General features: G+C 49.5%; 18 non-coding genes across 18 annotated transcripts; 6 read left to right on the forward strand and 12 right to left on the reverse strand.

The window, feature by feature from the left end:
• Positions 1-172: 172 nt before the first annotated feature.
• Trnap-ugg (transfer RNA proline (anticodon UGG)) lies at positions 173-244 on the reverse strand. Its single transcript has one exon. It is a non-coding gene; the product is annotated as a tRNA-Pro (tRNA).
• A 1,631-nt stretch (positions 245-1,875) lies between these two features.
• On the reverse strand, positions 1,876-1,947 carry Trnap-cgg (transfer RNA proline (anticodon CGG)). Its single transcript has one exon. It is a non-coding gene; the product is annotated as a tRNA-Pro (tRNA).
• Positions 1,948-2,182: 235 nt separating this feature from the next.
• Trnav-uac (transfer RNA valine (anticodon UAC)) lies at positions 2,183-2,255 on the forward strand. The gene has a single exon. It is a non-coding gene; the product is annotated as a tRNA-Val (tRNA).
• A 604-nt stretch (positions 2,256-2,859) lies between these two features.
• Trnap-ugg (transfer RNA proline (anticodon UGG)) lies at positions 2,860-2,931 on the reverse strand. The gene has a single exon. It is a non-coding gene; the product is annotated as a tRNA-Pro (tRNA).
• Positions 2,932-4,562: 1,631 nt separating this feature from the next.
• On the reverse strand, positions 4,563-4,634 carry Trnap-cgg (transfer RNA proline (anticodon CGG)). Its single transcript has one exon. It is a non-coding gene; the product is annotated as a tRNA-Pro (tRNA).
• A 235-nt stretch (positions 4,635-4,869) lies between these two features.
• Positions 4,870-4,942, forward strand: Trnav-uac (transfer RNA valine (anticodon UAC)). The gene has a single exon. It is a non-coding gene; the product is annotated as a tRNA-Val (tRNA).
• Positions 4,943-5,546: 604 nt separating this feature from the next.
• On the reverse strand, positions 5,547-5,618 carry Trnap-ugg (transfer RNA proline (anticodon UGG)). The gene has a single exon. It is a non-coding gene; the product is annotated as a tRNA-Pro (tRNA).
• A 1,631-nt stretch (positions 5,619-7,249) lies between these two features.
• Positions 7,250-7,321, reverse strand: Trnap-cgg (transfer RNA proline (anticodon CGG)). Its single transcript has one exon. It is a non-coding gene; the product is annotated as a tRNA-Pro (tRNA).
• Positions 7,322-7,556: 235 nt separating this feature from the next.
• Trnav-uac (transfer RNA valine (anticodon UAC)) lies at positions 7,557-7,629 on the forward strand. Its single transcript has one exon. It is a non-coding gene; the product is annotated as a tRNA-Val (tRNA).
• A 604-nt stretch (positions 7,630-8,233) lies between these two features.
• On the reverse strand, positions 8,234-8,305 carry Trnap-ugg (transfer RNA proline (anticodon UGG)). Its single transcript has one exon. It is a non-coding gene; the product is annotated as a tRNA-Pro (tRNA).
• A 1,631-nt stretch (positions 8,306-9,936) lies between these two features.
• Trnap-cgg (transfer RNA proline (anticodon CGG)) lies at positions 9,937-10,008 on the reverse strand. The gene has a single exon. It is a non-coding gene; the product is annotated as a tRNA-Pro (tRNA).
• Positions 10,009-10,243: 235 nt separating this feature from the next.
• Trnav-uac (transfer RNA valine (anticodon UAC)) lies at positions 10,244-10,316 on the forward strand. Its single transcript has one exon. It is a non-coding gene; the product is annotated as a tRNA-Val (tRNA).
• A 604-nt stretch (positions 10,317-10,920) lies between these two features.
• Trnap-ugg (transfer RNA proline (anticodon UGG)) lies at positions 10,921-10,992 on the reverse strand. Its single transcript has one exon. It is a non-coding gene; the product is annotated as a tRNA-Pro (tRNA).
• A 1,631-nt stretch (positions 10,993-12,623) lies between these two features.
• Positions 12,624-12,695, reverse strand: Trnap-cgg (transfer RNA proline (anticodon CGG)). The gene has a single exon. It is a non-coding gene; the product is annotated as a tRNA-Pro (tRNA).
• Positions 12,696-12,930: 235 nt separating this feature from the next.
• On the forward strand, positions 12,931-13,003 carry Trnav-uac (transfer RNA valine (anticodon UAC)). The gene has a single exon. It is a non-coding gene; the product is annotated as a tRNA-Val (tRNA).
• Positions 13,004-13,607: 604 nt separating this feature from the next.
• Trnap-ugg (transfer RNA proline (anticodon UGG)) lies at positions 13,608-13,679 on the reverse strand. Its single transcript has one exon. It is a non-coding gene; the product is annotated as a tRNA-Pro (tRNA).
• Positions 13,680-15,310: 1,631 nt separating this feature from the next.
• Trnap-cgg (transfer RNA proline (anticodon CGG)) lies at positions 15,311-15,382 on the reverse strand. The gene has a single exon. It is a non-coding gene; the product is annotated as a tRNA-Pro (tRNA).
• A 235-nt stretch (positions 15,383-15,617) lies between these two features.
• Trnav-uac (transfer RNA valine (anticodon UAC)) lies at positions 15,618-15,690 on the forward strand. Its single transcript has one exon. It is a non-coding gene; the product is annotated as a tRNA-Val (tRNA).
• The last annotated feature ends 519 nt before the right edge of the window (positions 15,691-16,209 follow it).

Here is a 16,209-nt window from a genome sequence, read left to right on the forward strand (position 1 = left end):
GCTTTCCGTTGCATGCAAAATTACCGTCTGCGTTTCTACCGAATTCCACCTACGTACTTTACTGGTGCCGCATTCTTGTTATATCCACGTGCTATAACAGGAGTCTACTCTTCATTGAGGAGCTGCAACCGGGGCTGAGTTCCACCTACTCTTCAGCACGGTCAAAATGGCAGGGCTCGTCCGGGATTTGAACCCGGGACCTCCTGCACCCAAAGCAGGAATCATACCCCTAGACCGACGAGCCACCTGCCTGGAGCATCAAGTTAATCCCAAGTAGTGGACCTCACAGGGAACACAAACTTTCACGTGAATTCGCAAGATAAACGCTTTCTGCAGGCAGCACTCACCAATGATGAGAAGAATATTAAAGGCAACGAATAAAAAGGGAAATAACTTCATCGAACACTGCTTATGAACAGCCGGCAGTGCTTCAGTTTCGGTATGTGGTTTCTCAGGGTTAAGAGAAGGCGAATGCACTAAACAAAAGAACATCGGGAAACCAAGCACCAACTCATAACGAAAAGATTGCACAATATACTGCAAGTAAAATTTCCACAAGACGGATACTGAAGACGCCGCAGACAAAAGAATTATTCTATGCAGTAACGATTATCTAGGAAGCATAAATTGCATGTGCTGCTCCACCACACAAATTCTTTTGATACTGTTTTACTTATTCTAAATTTTCATTGCCTGATCGTCTCTAGAATACTGTGTGGTATCCTGGTTTCCAACAGCGATAGTAGTAAGTAAATCGACTACAAAGTCTTTCAAAGTAGGCCAGACACAACAAAAAAACAATCGGAGTTGCGCGTAGCTCATGTCATTCTGCTTTCAAAGGTGAATCTGCGGCTGGGAGTAGTGGCGTACTCCTGTAATCCAAGCTACTGGGAGGCCGTTGTGTGGGAGAGATCTGGAAACAACTACAGATTCGGCCGTTCCATGAGCTCAGGAATGGCCGCGATGCCTTCATTGAGCTCTGCAGATCGACATATGACAGCGTGGAAATTTCGGCAAGCGGTGGCTAAGGGTTAAGAGAAGCCAAACGCACTAAACACTAGAAAGTCGGGAAACCGAAGCTCATAACGAAAAGATTGCGGAATGCAGTGCGGAAGCAAAACTTCGAGAAGACCAACTCTGAAGCCATCGGCGCGCTAGGAATTATTCCTCGCAAGAAGCGATCATGTAGGAAGAGCGAGCCGAGGGTGTCGCTCGACCACACAATAAATTTTTGCTTAATCCAAATTTGCAATACCGGTTCGACACTAGAATATGCGCCTTGGTTCTTCCAAAAGCGATAGTAAAAAGCACGTCGACCGCAGTGTCATTTAGGGTAGTGAGTCAGACATGGGGAGGATATAAGGCGGGTGGAATATGCAGCGACGGGGGGCATTGCAGGGCGGGCGCCGGCTTCTTGCGCTGCGGCGCGCCGGTGCCGGCGGCGGCCTGGCTGGGCTGCTGGTGCCTCCATGTAGAGCTGCCGCCGAGCCCAGGCACCGTGCCGCTAACGAAGCGATTGCCTTTGGTGACATCTTTTGCAATAACGACTGCGCGAATCGACGGTATCTCGTAAGGAAAGAAAGAGCAGCAGCTGCCGCCGAGCCCAGGCGCCGTGCCTAACACGCAGAAGGTCCCTGGTTCGATTGCGGGCGGAAACCCGTTTTCGTCGCACTCAGCAAGACACTTGCTACGATCTCTGCAGTGACCACTTAAATCAACTTCAAACGTTCCACCAGCAGGGTGCACATGGCTCAAATGAAACATGAAACTGTTTCAGAACTGGTTGTCGGATTTTAGCGCTGACTTGGAGGCCTGGAAATGCGCGAAACAGCCGCCGCCATGCGATTTGTTACCACACCGTTGTACAAAACGCAAGGGCTCGTCCGGGATTTGAACCCGGGACCTCCTGCACCCGAAGCAGGAATCATACCCCTAGACCAACGAGCCTGTCCGTTCCGAAAACGCACTGCATGTGAATGACGCCACCTTTGATGGTCTCACCCTGTAGGGCTGCAGCTCGCCCAGCGTTCTCCCTGTCTGTCGCGGTTGGATTGTTTTCATCGACGTCTTTTACTATAGGAACTTCACGAATCGGAGGGAGCTCGTAGCCGATGCCCTTTCTAACACAGAAGAAAAACTGTTGCTATTACGAGTCTCCGGGTGGTACACGAAAAGAACCGTCGTTTCCGTGGTGTAGCGGTTATCACGTCTGCTTTACACGCAGAAGGTCCCCGGTTCGATCCCGGGCGGGAACACAACAATTTTAATCTATATTTCGGATTTCATTTCCGAGATGACCTCACGTCCGCGTATGCAGAGACAAGCAATGTCGTATGCTAGACGGATAGGGCGTCATTTTACTGTCAAATACTGTTGCTCTCTTATTGCACCGGTATTTGGTAACTGGGAACGCCCCTAGCTCCATTATGGCTGGCAAAATTTATAATCCGGTTCTTCAGGGCTACTTCAAGTGCGCTTGCTAATGGCTTTCCTGAGCTCACCCTACTCGCCTTGTCACAGCTCTGTCAAAGTGTGATGCTAACTAATAATGAGAAACTCTTAGCCACTCTCAATCTCACATGCCACCACACCTTTGTTGTTGCCGTCGTTAGTAAGATGAGGGTAGACTGTCGCACAGTTAAGCTGAATCTCCACTCACGGTGCACATATTCCGCAAAGACAACCTTGCTTTCCGTTGCATGCAAAATTACCGTCTGCGTTTCTACCGAATTCCACCTACGTACTTTACTGGTGCCGCATTCTTGTTATATCCACGTGCTATAACAGGAGTCTACTCTTCATTGAGGAGCTGCAACCGGGGCTGAGTTCCACCTACTCTTCAGCACGGTCAAAATGGCAGGGCTCGTCCGGGATTTGAACCCGGGACCTCCTGCACCCAAAGCAGGAATCATACCCCTAGACCGACGAGCCACCTGCCTGGAGCATCAAGTTAATCCCAAGTAGTGGACCTCACAGGGAACACAAACTTTCACGTGAATTCGCAAGATAAACGCTTTCTGCAGGCAGCACTCACCAATGATGAGAAGAATATTAAAGGCAACGAATAAAAAGGGAAATAACTTCATCGAACACTGCTTATGAACAGCCGGCAGTGCTTCAGTTTCGGTATGTGGTTTCTCAGGGTTAAGAGAAGGCGAATGCACTAAACAAAAGAACATCGGGAAACCAAGCACCAACTCATAACGAAAAGATTGCACAATATACTGCAAGTAAAATTTCCACAAGACGGATACTGAAGACGCCGCAGACAAAAGAATTATTCTATGCAGTAACGATTATCTAGGAAGCATAAATTGCATGTGCTGCTCCACCACACAAATTCTTTTGATACTGTTTTACTTATTCTAAATTTTCATTGCCTGATCGTCTCTAGAATACTGTGTGGTATCCTGGTTTCCAACAGCGATAGTAGTAAGTAAATCGACTACAAAGTCTTTCAAAGTAGGCCAGACACAACAAAAAAACAATCGGAGTTGCGCGTAGCTCATGTCATTCTGCTTTCAAAGGTGAATCTGCGGCTGGGAGTAGTGGCGTACTCCTGTAATCCAAGCTACTGGGAGGCCGTTGTGTGGGAGAGATCTGGAAACAACTACAGATTCGGCCGTTCCATGAGCTCAGGAATGGCCGCGATGCCTTCATTGAGCTCTGCAGATCGACATATGACAGCGTGGAAATTTCGGCAAGCGGTGGCTAAGGGTTAAGAGAAGCCAAACGCACTAAACACTAGAAAGTCGGGAAACCGAAGCTCATAACGAAAAGATTGCGGAATGCAGTGCGGAAGCAAAACTTCGAGAAGACCAACTCTGAAGCCATCGGCGCGCTAGGAATTATTCCTCGCAAGAAGCGATCATGTAGGAAGAGCGAGCCGAGGGTGTCGCTCGACCACACAATAAATTTTTGCTTAATCCAAATTTGCAATACCGGTTCGACACTAGAATATGCGCCTTGGTTCTTCCAAAAGCGATAGTAAAAAGCACGTCGACCGCAGTGTCATTTAGGGTAGTGAGTCAGACATGGGGAGGATATAAGGCGGGTGGAATATGCAGCGACGGGGGGCATTGCAGGGCGGGCGCCGGCTTCTTGCGCTGCGGCGCGCCGGTGCCGGCGGCGGCCTGGCTGGGCTGCTGGTGCCTCCATGTAGAGCTGCCGCCGAGCCCAGGCACCGTGCCGCTAACGAAGCGATTGCCTTTGGTGACATCTTTTGCAATAACGACTGCGCGAATCGACGGTATCTCGTAAGGAAAGAAAGAGCAGCAGCTGCCGCCGAGCCCAGGCGCCGTGCCTAACACGCAGAAGGTCCCTGGTTCGATTGCGGGCGGAAACCCGTTTTCGTCGCACTCAGCAAGACACTTGCTACGATCTCTGCAGTGACCACTTAAATCAACTTCAAACGTTCCACCAGCAGGGTGCACATGGCTCAAATGAAACATGAAACTGTTTCAGAACTGGTTGTCGGATTTTAGCGCTGACTTGGAGGCCTGGAAATGCGCGAAACAGCCGCCGCCATGCGATTTGTTACCACACCGTTGTACAAAACGCAAGGGCTCGTCCGGGATTTGAACCCGGGACCTCCTGCACCCGAAGCAGGAATCATACCCCTAGACCAACGAGCCTGTCCGTTCCGAAAACGCACTGCATGTGAATGACGCCACCTTTGATGGTCTCACCCTGTAGGGCTGCAGCTCGCCCAGCGTTCTCCCTGTCTGTCGCGGTTGGATTGTTTTCATCGACGTCTTTTACTATAGGAACTTCACGAATCGGAGGGAGCTCGTAGCCGATGCCCTTTCTAACACAGAAGAAAAACTGTTGCTATTACGAGTCTCCGGGTGGTACACGAAAAGAACCGTCGTTTCCGTGGTGTAGCGGTTATCACGTCTGCTTTACACGCAGAAGGTCCCCGGTTCTATCCTGGGCGGGAACACAACAATTTTAATCTATATTTCGGATTTCATTTCCGAGATGACCTCACGTCCGCGTATGCAGAGACAAGCAATGTCGTATGCTAGACGGATAGGGCGTCATTTTACTGTCAAATACTGTTGCTCTCTTATTGCACCGGTATTTGGTAACTGGGAACGCCCCTAGCTCCATTATGGCTGGCAAAATTTATAATCCGGTTCTTCAGGGCTACTTCAAGTGCGCTTGCTAATGGCTTTCCTGAGCTCACCCTACTCGCCTTGTCACAGCTCTGTCAAAGTGTGATGCTAACTAATAATGAGAAACTCTTAGCCACTCTCAATCTCACATGCCACCACACCTTTGTTGTTGCCGTCGTTAGTAAGATGAGGGTAGACTGTCGCACAGTTAAGCTGAATCTCCACTCACGGTGCACATATTCCGCAAAGACAACCTTGCTTTCCGTTGCATGCAAAATTACCGTCTGCGTTTCTACCGAATTCCACCTACGTACTTTACTGGTGCCGCATTCTTGTTATATCCACGTGCTATAACAGGCGTCTACTCTTCATTGAGGAGCTGCAACCGGGGCTGAGTTCCACCTACTCTTCAGCACGGTCAAAATGGCAGGGCTCGTCCGGGATTTGAACCCGGGACCTCCTGCACCCAAAGCAGGAATCATACCCCTAGACCGACGAGCCACCTGCCTGGAGCATCAAGTTAATCCCAAGTAGTGGACCTCACAGGGAACACAAACTTTCACGTGAATTCGCAAGATAAACGCTTTCTGCAGGCAGCACTCACCAATGATGAGAAGAATATTAAAGGCAACGAATAAAAAGGGAAATAACTTCATCGAACACTGCTTATGAACAGCCGGCAGTGCTTCAGTTTCGGTATGTGGTTTCTCAGGGTTAAGAGAAGGCGAATGCACTAAACAAAAGAACATCGGGAAACCAAGCACCAACTCATAACGAAAAGATTGCACAATATACTGCAAGTAAAATTTCCACAAGACGGATACTGAAGACGCCGCAGACAAAAGAATTATTCTATGCAGTAACGATTATCTAGGAAGCATAAATTGCATGTGCTGCTCCACCACACAAATTCTTTTGATACTGTTTTACTTATTCTAAATTTTCATTGCCTGATCGTCTCTAGAATACTGTGTGGTATCCTGGTTTCCAACAGCGATAGTAGTAAGTAAATCGACTACAAAGTCTTTCAAAGTAGGCCAGACACAACAAAAAAACAATCGGAGTTGCGCGTAGCTCATGTCATTCTGCTTTCAAAGGTGAATCTGCGGCTGGGAGTAGTGGCGTACTCCTGTAATCCAAGCTACTGGGAGGCCGTTGTGTGGGAGAGATCTGGAAACAACTACAGATTCGGCCGTTCCATGAGCTCAGGAATGGCCGCGATGCCTTCATTGAGCTCTGCAGATCGACATAAGACAGCGTGGAAATTTCGGCAAGCGGTGGCTAAGGGTTAAGAGAAGCCAAACGCACTAAACACTAGAAAGTCGGGAAACCGAAGCTCATAACGAAAAGATTGCGGAATGCAGTGCGGAAGCAAAACTTCGAGAAGACCAACTCTGAAGCCATCGGCGCGCTAGGAATTATTCCTCGCAAGAAGCGATCATGTAGGAAGAGCGAGCCGAGGGTGTCGCTCGACCACACAATAAATTTTTGCTTAATCCAAATTTGCAATACCGGTTCGACACTAGAATATGCGCCTTGGTTCTTCCAAAAGCGATAGTAAAAAGCACGTCGACCGCAGTGTCATTTAGGGTAGTGAGTCAGACATGGGGAGGATATAAGGCGGGTGGAATATGCAGCGACGGGGGGCATTGCAGGGCGGGCGCCGGCTTCTTGCGCTGCGGCGCGCCGGTGCCGGCGGCGGCCTGGCTGGGCTGCTGGTGCCTCCATGTAGAGCTGCCGCCGAGCCCAGGCACCGTGCCGCTAACGAAGCGATTGCCTTTGGTGACATCTTTTGCAATAACGACTGCGCGAATCGACGGTATCTCGTAAGGAAAGAAAGAGCAGCAGCTGCCGCCGAGCCCAGGCGCCGTGCCTAACACGCAGAAGGTCCCTGGTTCGATTGCGGGCGGAAACCCGTTTTCGTCGCACTCAGCAAGACACTTGCTACGATCTCTGCAGTGACCACTTAAATCAACTTCAAACGTTCCACCAGCAGGGTGCACATGGCTCAAATGAAACATGAAACTGTTTCAGAACTGGTTGTCGGATTTTAGCGCTGACTTGGAGGCCTGGAAATGCGCGAAACAGCCGCCGCCATGCGATTTGTTACCACACCGTTGTACAAAACGCAAGGGCTCGTCCGGGATTTGAACCCGGGACCTCCTGCACCCGAAGCAGGAATCATACCCCTAGACCAACGAGCCTGTCCGTTCCGAAAACGCACTGCATGTGAATGACGCCACCTTTGATGGTCTCACCCTGTAGGGCTGCAGCTCGCCCAGCGTTCTCCCTGTCTGTCGCGGTTGGATTGTTTTCATCGACGTCTTTTACTATAGGAACTTCACGAATCGGAGGGAGCTCGTAGCCGATGCCCTTTCTAACACAGAAGAAAAACTGTTGCTATTACGAGTCTCCGGGTGGTACACGAAAAGAACCGTCGTTTCCGTGGTGTAGCGGTTATCACGTCTGCTTTACACGCAGAAGGTCCCCGGTTCGATCCCGGGCGGGAACACAACAATTTTAATCTATATTTCGGATTTCATTTCCGAGATGACCTCACGTCCGCGTATGCAGAGACAAGCAATGTCGTATGCTAGACGGATAGGGCGTCATTTTACTGTCAAATACTGTTGCTCTCTTATTGCACCGGTATTTGGTAACTGGGAACGCCCCTTGCTCCATTATGGCTGGCAAAATTTATAATCCGGTTCTTCAGGGCTACTTCAAGTGCGCTTGCTAATGGCTTTCCTGAGCTCACCCTACTCGCCTTGTCACAGCTCTGTCAAAGTGTGATGCTAACTAATAATGAGAAACTCTTAGCCACTCTCAATCTCACATGCCACCACACCTTTGTTGTTGCCGTCGTTAGTAAGATGAGGGTAGACTGTCGCACAGTTAAGCTGAATCTCCACTCACGGTGCACATATTCCGCAAAGACAACCTTGCTTTCCGTTGCATGCAAAATTACCGTCTGCGTTTCTACCGAATTCCACCTACGTACTTTACTGGTGCCGCATTCTTGTTATATCCACGTGCTATAACAGGCGTCTACTCTTCATTGAGGAGCTGCAACCGGGGCTGAGTTCCACCTACTCTTCAGCACGGTCAAAATGGCAGGGCTCGTCCGGGATTTGAACCCGGGACCTCATGCACCCAAAGCAGGAATCATACCCCTAGACCAACGAGCCACCTGCCTGGAGCATCAAGTTAATCCCAAGTAGTGGACCTCACAGGGAACACAAACTTTCACGTGAATTCGCAAGATAAACGCTTTCTGCAGGCAGCACTCACCAATGATGAGAAGAATATTAAAGGCAACGAATAAAAAGGGAAATAACTTCATCGAACACTGCTTATGAACAGCCGGCAGTGCTTCAGTTTCGGTATGTGGTTTCTCAGGGTTAAGAGAAGGCGAATGCACTAAACAAAAGAACATCGGGAAACCAAGCACCAACTCATAACGAAAAGATTGCACAATATACTGCAAGTAAAATTTCCACAAGACGGATACTGAAGACGCCGCAGACAAAAGAATTATTCTATGCAGTAACGATTATCTAGGAAGCATAAATTGCATGTGCTGCTCCACCACACAAATTCTTTTGATACTGTTTTACTTATTCTAAATTTTCATTGCCTGATCGTCTCTAGAATACTGTGTGGTATCCTGGTTTCCAACAGCGATAGTAGTAAGTAAATCGACTACAAAGTCTTTCAAAGTAGGCCAGACACAACAAAAAAACAATCGGAGTTGCGCGTAGCTCATGTCATTCTGCTTTCAAAGGTGAATCTGCGGCTGGGAGTAGTGGCGTACTCCTGTAATCCAAGCTACTGGGAGGCCGTTGTGTGGGAGAGATCTGGAAACAACTACAGATTCGGCCGTTCCATGAGCTCAGGAATGGCCGCGATGCCTTCATTGAGCTCTGCAGATCGACATATGACAGCGTGGAAATTTCGGCAAGCGGTGGCTAAGGGTTAAGAGAAGCCAAACGCACTAAACACTAGAAAGTCGGGAAACCGAAGCTCATAACGAAAAGATTGCGGAATGCAGTGCGGAAGCAAAACTTCGAGAAGACCAACTCTGAAGCCATCGGCGCGCTAGGAATTATTCCTCGCAAGAAGCGATCATGTAGGAAGAGCGAGCCGAGGGTGTCGCTCGACCACACAATAAATTTTTGCTTAATCCAAATTTGCAATACCGGTTCGACACTAGAATATGCGCCTTGGTTCTTCCAAAAGCGATAGTAAAAAGCACGTCGACCGCAGTGTCATTTAGGGTAGTGAGTCAGACATGGGGAGGATATAAGGCGGGTGGAATATGCTGCGACGGGGGGCATTGCAGGGCGGGCGCCGGCTTCTTGCGCTGCGGCGCGCCGGTGCCGGCGGCGGCCTGGCTGGGCTGCTGGTGCCTCCATGTAGAGTTGCCGCCGAGCCCAGGCACCGTGCCGCTAACGAAGCGATTGCCTTTGGTGACATCTTTTGCAATAACGACTGCGCGAATCGACGGTATCTCGTAAGGAAAGAAAGAGCAGCAGCTGCCGCCGAGCCCAGGCGCCGTGCCTAACACGCAGAAGGTCCCTGGTTCGATTGCGGGCGGAAACCCGTTTTCGTCGCACTCAGCAAGACACTTGCTACGATCTCTGCAGTGACCACTTAAATCAACTTCAAACGTTCCACCAGCAGGGTGCACATGGCTCAAATGAAACATGAAACTGTTTCAGAACTGGTTGTCGGATTTTAGCGCTGACTTGGAGGCCTGGAAATGCGCGAAACAGCCGCCGCCATGCGATTTGTTACCACACCGTTGTACAAAACGCAAGGGCTCGTCCGGGATTTGAACCCGGGACCTCCTGCACCCGAAGCAGGAATCATACCCCTAGACCAACGAGCCTGTCCGTTCCGAAAACGCACTGCATGTGAATGACGCCACCTTTGATGGTCTCACCCTGTAGGGCTGCAGCTCGCCCAGCGTTCTCCCTGTCTGTCGCGGTTGGATTGTTTTCATCGACGTCTTTTACTATAGGAACTTCACGAATCGGAGGGAGCTCGTAGCCGATGCCCTTTCTAACACAGAAGAAAAACTGTTGCTATTACGAGTCTCCGGGTGGTACACGAAAAGAACCGTCGTTTCCGTGGTGTAGCGGTTATCACGTCTGCTTTACACGCAGAAGGTCCCCGGTTCGATCCCGGGCGGGAACACAACAATTTTAATCTATATTTCGGATTTCATTTCCGAGATGACCTCACGTCCGCGTATGCAGAGACAAGCAATGTCGTATGCTAGACGGATAGGGCGTCATTTTACTGTCAAATACTGTTGCTCTCTTATTGCACCGGTATTTGGTAACTGGGAACGCCCCTTGCTCCATTATGGCTGGCAAAATTTATAATCCGGTTCTTCAGGGCTACTTCAAGTGCGCTTGCTAATGGCTTTCCTGAGCTCACCCTACTCGCCTTGTCACAGCTCTGTCAAAGTGTGATGCTAACTAATAATGAGAAACTCTTAGCCACTCTCAATCTCACATGCCACCACACCTTTGTTGTTGCCGTCGTTAGTAAGATGAGGGTAGACTGTCGCACAGTTAAGCTGAATCTCCACTCACGGTGCACATATTCCGCAAAGACAACCTTGCTTTCCGTTGCATGCAAAATTACCGTCTGCGTTTCTACCGAATTCCACCTACGTACTTTACTGGTGCCGCATTCTTGTTATATCCACGTGCTATAACAGGCGTCTACTCTTCATTGAGGAGCTGCAACCGGGGCTGAGTTCCACCTACTCTTCAGCACGGTCAAAATGGCAGGGCTCGTCCGGGATTTGAACCCGGGACCTCATGCACCCAAAGCAGGAATCATACCCCTAGACCAACGAGCCACCTGCCTGGAGCATCAAGTTAATCCCAAGTAGTGGACCTCACAGGGAACACAAACTTTCACGTGAATTCGCAAGATAAACGCTTTCTGCAGGCAGCACTCACCAATGATGAGAAGAATATTAAAGGCAACGAATAAAAAGGGAAATAACTTCATCGAACACTGCTTATGAACAGCCGGCAGTGCTTCAGTTTCGGTATGTGGTTTCTCAGGGTTAAGAGAAGGCGAATGCACTAAACAAAAGAACATCGGGAAACCAAGCACCAACTCATAACGAAAAGATTGCACAATATACTGCAAGTAAAATTTCCACAAGACGGATACTGAAGACGCCGCAGACAAAAGAATTATTCTATGCAGTAACGATTATCTAGGAAGCATAAATTGCATGTGCTGCTCCACCACACAAATTCTTTTGATACTGTTTTACTTATTCTAAATTTTCATTGCCTGATCGTCTCTAGAATACTGTGTGGTATCCTGGTTTCCAACAGCGATAGTAGTAAGTAAATCGACTACAAAGTCTTTCAAAGTAGGCCAGACACAACAAAAAAACAATCGGAGTTGCGCGTAGCTCATGTCATTCTGCTTTCAAAGGTGAATCTGCGGCTGGGAGTAGTGGCGTACTCCTGTAATCCAAGCTACTGGGAGGCCGTTGTGTGGGAGAGATCTGGAAACAACTACAGATTCGGCCGTTCCATGAGCTCAGGAATGGCCGCGATGCCTTCATTGAGCTCTGCAGATCGACATATGACAGCGTGGAAATTTCGGCAAGCGGTGGCTAAGGGTTAAGAGAAGCCAAACGCACTAAACACTAGAAAGTCGGGAAACCGAAGCTCATAACGAAAAGATTGCGGAATGCAGTGCGGAAGCAAAACTTCGAGAAGACCAACTCTGAAGCCATCGGCGCGCTAGGAATTATTCCTCGCAAGAAGCGATCATGTAGGAAGAGCGAGCCGAGGGTGTCGCTCGACCACACAATAAATTTTTGCTTAATCCAAATTTGCAATACCGGTTCGACACTAGAATATGCGCCTTGGTTCTTCCAAAAGCGATAGTAAAAAGCACGTCGACCGCAGTGTCATTTAGGGTAGTGAGTCAGACATGGGGAGGATATAAGGCGGGTGGAATATGCTGCGACGGGGGGCATTGCAGGGCGGGCGCCGGCTTCTTGCGCTGCGGCGCGCCGGTGCCGGCGGCGGCCTGGCTGGGCTGCTGGTGCCTCCATGTAGAGTTGCCGCCGAGCCCAGGCACCGTGCCGCTAACGAAGCGATTGCCTTTGGTGACATCTTTTGCAATAACGACTGCGCGAATCGACGGTATCTCGTAAGGAAAGAAAGAGCAGCAGCTGCCGCCGAGCCCAGGCGCCGTGCCTAACACGCAGAAGGTCCCTGGTTCGATTGCGGGCGGAAACCCGTTTTCGTCGCACTCAGCAAGACACTTGCTACGATCTCTGCAGTGACCACTTAAATCAACTTCAAACGTTCCACCAGCAGGGTGCACATGGCTCAAATGAAACATGAAACTGTTTCAGAACTGGTTGTCGGATTTTAGCGCTGACTTGGAGGCCTGGAAATGCGCGAAACAGCCGCCGCCATGCGATTTGTTACCACACCGTTGTACAAAACGCAAGGGCTCGTCCGGGATTTGAACCCGGGACCTCCTGCACCCGAAGCAGGAATCATACCCCTAGACCAACGAGCCTGTCCGTTCCGAAAACGCACTGCATGTGAATGACGCCACCTTTGATGGTCTCACCCTGTAGGGCTGCAGCTCGCCCAGCGTTCTCCCTGTCTGTCGCGGTTGGATTGTTTTCATCGACGTCTTTTACTATAGGAACTTCACGAATCGGAGGGAGCTCGTAGCCGATGCCCTTTCTAACACAGAAGAAAAACTGTTGCTATTACGAGTCTCCGGGTGGTACACGAAAAGAACCGTCGTTTCCGTGGTGTAGCGGTTATCACGTCTGCTTTACACGCAGAAGGTCCCCGGTTCTATCCTGGGCGGGAACACAACAATTTTAATCTATATTTCGGATTTCATTTCCGAGATGACCTCACGTCCGCGTATGCAGAGACAAGCAATGTCGTATGCTAGACGGATAGGGCGTCATTTTACTGTCAAATACTGTTGCTCTCTTATTGCACCGGTATTTGGTAACTGGGAACGCCCCTTGCTCCATTATGGCTGGCAAAATTTATAATCCGGTTCTTCAGGGCTACTTCAAGTGCGCTTGCTAATGGCTTTCCTGAGCTCACCCTACTCGCCTTGTCACAGCTCTGTCAAAGTGTGATGCTAACTAATAATGAGAAACTCTTAGCCACTCTCAATCTCACATGCCACCACACCTTTGTTGTTGCCGTCGTTAGTAAGATGAGGGTAGACTGTCGCACAGTTAAGCTGAATCTCCACTCACGGTGCACATATTCCGCAAAGACAACCTTGCTTTCCGTTGCATGCAAAATTACCGTCTGCGTTTCTACCGAATTCCACCTACGTACTTTACTGGTGCCGCATTCTTGTTATATCCACGTGCTATAACAGGCGTCTACTCTTCATTGAGGAGCTGCAACCGGGGCTGAGTTCCACCTACTCTTCAGCACGGTCAAAATGGCAGGGCTCGTCCGGGATTTGAACCCGGGACCTCATGCACCCAAAGCAGGAATCATACCCCTAGACCAACGAGCCACCTGCCTGGAGCATCAAGTTAATCCCAAGTAGTGGACCTCACAGGGAACACAAACTTTCACGTGAATTCGCAAGATAAACGCTTTCTGCAGGCAGCACTCACCAATGATGAGAAGAATATTAAAGGCAACGAATAAAAAGGGAAATAACTTCATCGAACACTGCTTATGAACAGCCGGCAGTGCTTCAGTTTCGGTATGTGGTTTCTCAGGGTTAAGAGAAGGCGAATGCACTAAACAAAAGAACATCGGGAAACCAAGCACCAACTCATAACGAAAAGATTGCACAATATACTGCAAGTAAAATTTCCACAAGACGGATACTGAAGACGCCGCAGACAAAAGAATTATTCTATGCAGTAACGATTATCTAGGAAGCATAAATTGCATGTGCTGCTCCACCACACAAATTCTTTTGATACTGTTTTACTTATTCTAAATTTTCATTGCCTGATCGTCTCTAGAATACTGTGTGGTATCCTGGTTTCCAACAGCGATAGTAGTAAGTAAATCGACTACAAAGTCTTTCAAAGTAGGCCAGACACAACAAAAAAACAATCGGAGTTGCGCGTAGCTCATGTCATTCTGCTTTCAAAGGTGAATCTGCGGCTGGGAGTAGTGGCGTACTCCTGTAATCCAAGCTACTGGGAGGCCGTTGTGTGGGAGAGATCTGGAAACAACTACAGATTCGGCCGTTCCATGAGCTCAGGAATGGCCGCGATGCCTTCATTGAGCTCTGCAGATCGACATATGACAGCGTGGAAATTTCGGCAAGCGGTGGCTAAGGGTTAAGAGAAGCCAAACGCACTAAACACTAGAAAGTCGGGAAACCGAAGCTCATAACGAAAAGATTGCGGAATGCAGTGCGGAAGCAAAACTTCGAGAAGACCAACTCTGAAGCCATCGGCGCGCTAGGAATTATTCCTCGCAAGAAGCGATCATGTAGGAAGAGCGAGCCGAGGGTGTCGCTCGACCACACAATAAATTTTTGCTTAATCCAAATTTGCAATACCGGTTCGACACTAGAATATGCGCCTTGGTTCTTCCAAAAGCGATAGTAAAAAGCACGTCGACCGCAGTGTCATTTAGGGTAGTGAGTCAGACATGGGGAGGATATAAGGCGGGTGGAATATGCTGCGACGGGGGGCATTGCAGGGCGGGCGCCGGCTTCTTGCGCTGCGGCGCGCCGGTGCCGGCGGCGGCCTGGCTGGGCTGCTGGTGCCTCCATGTAGAGTTGCCGCCGAGCCCAGGCACCGTGCCGCTAACGAAGCGATTGCCTTTGGTGACATCTTTTGCAATAACGACTGCGCGAATCGACGGTATCTCGTAAGGAAAGAAAGAGCAGCAGCTGCCGCCGAGCCCAGGCGCCGTGCCTAACACGCAGAAGGTCCCTGGTTCGATTGCGGGCGGAAACCCGTTTTCGTCGCACTCAGCAAGACACTTGCTACGATCTCTGCAGTGACCACTTAAATCAACTTCAAACGTTCCACCAGCAGGGTGCACATGGCTCAAATGAAACATGAAACTGTTTCAGAACTGGTTGTCGGATTTTAGCGCTGACTTGGAGGCCTGGAAATGCGCGAAACAGCCGCCGCCATGCGATTTGTTACCACACCGTTGTACAAAACGCAAGGGCTCGTCCGGGATTTGAACCCGGGACCTCCTGCACCCGAAGCAGGAATCATACCCCTAGACCAACGAGCCTGTCCGTTCCGAAAACGCACTGCATGTGAATGACGCCACCTTTGATGGTCTCACCCTGTAGGGCTGCAGCTCGCCCAGCGTTCTCCCTGTCTGTCGCGGTTGGATTGTTTTCATCGACGTCTTTTACTATAGGAACTTCACGAATCGGAGGGAGCTCGTAGCCGATGCCCTTTCTAACACAGAAGAAAAACTGTTGCTATTACGAGTCTCCGGGTGGTACACGAAAAGAACCGTCGTTTCCGTGGTGTAGCGGTTATCACGTCTGCTTTACACGCAGAAGGTCCCCGGTTCGATCCCGGGCGGGAACACAACAATTTTAATCTATATTTCGGATTTCATTTCCGAGATGACCTCACGTCCGCGTATGCAGAGACAAGCAATGTCGTATGCTAGACGGATAGGGCGTCATTTTACTGTCAAATACTGTTGCTCTCTTATTGCACCGGTATTTGGTAACTGGGAACGCCCCTAGCTCCATTATGGCTGGCAAAATTTATAATCCGGTTCTTCAGGGCTACTTCAAGTGCGCTTGCTAATGGCTTTCCTGAGCTCACCCTACTCGCCTTGTCACAGCTCTGTCAAAGTGTGATGCTAACTAATAATGAGAAACTCTTAGCCACTCTCAATCTCACATGCCACCACACCTTTGTTGTTGCCGTCGTTAGTAAGATGAGGGTAGACTGTCGCACAGTTAAGCTGAATCTCCACTCACGGTGCACATATTCCGCAAAGACAACCTTGCTTTCCGTTGCATGCAAAATTACCGTCTGCGTTTCTACCGAATTCCACCTACGTACTTTACTGGTGCCGCATTCTTGTTATATCCA

Source organism: Schistocerca cancellata, unplaced genomic scaffold (assembly GCF_023864275.1).
Source record: "Schistocerca cancellata isolate TAMUIC-IGC-003103 unplaced genomic scaffold, iqSchCanc2.1 HiC_scaffold_1087, whole genome shotgun sequence".
NCBI classification, from domain to species: Eukaryota; Metazoa; Arthropoda; class Insecta; order Orthoptera; family Acrididae; genus Schistocerca; species Schistocerca cancellata.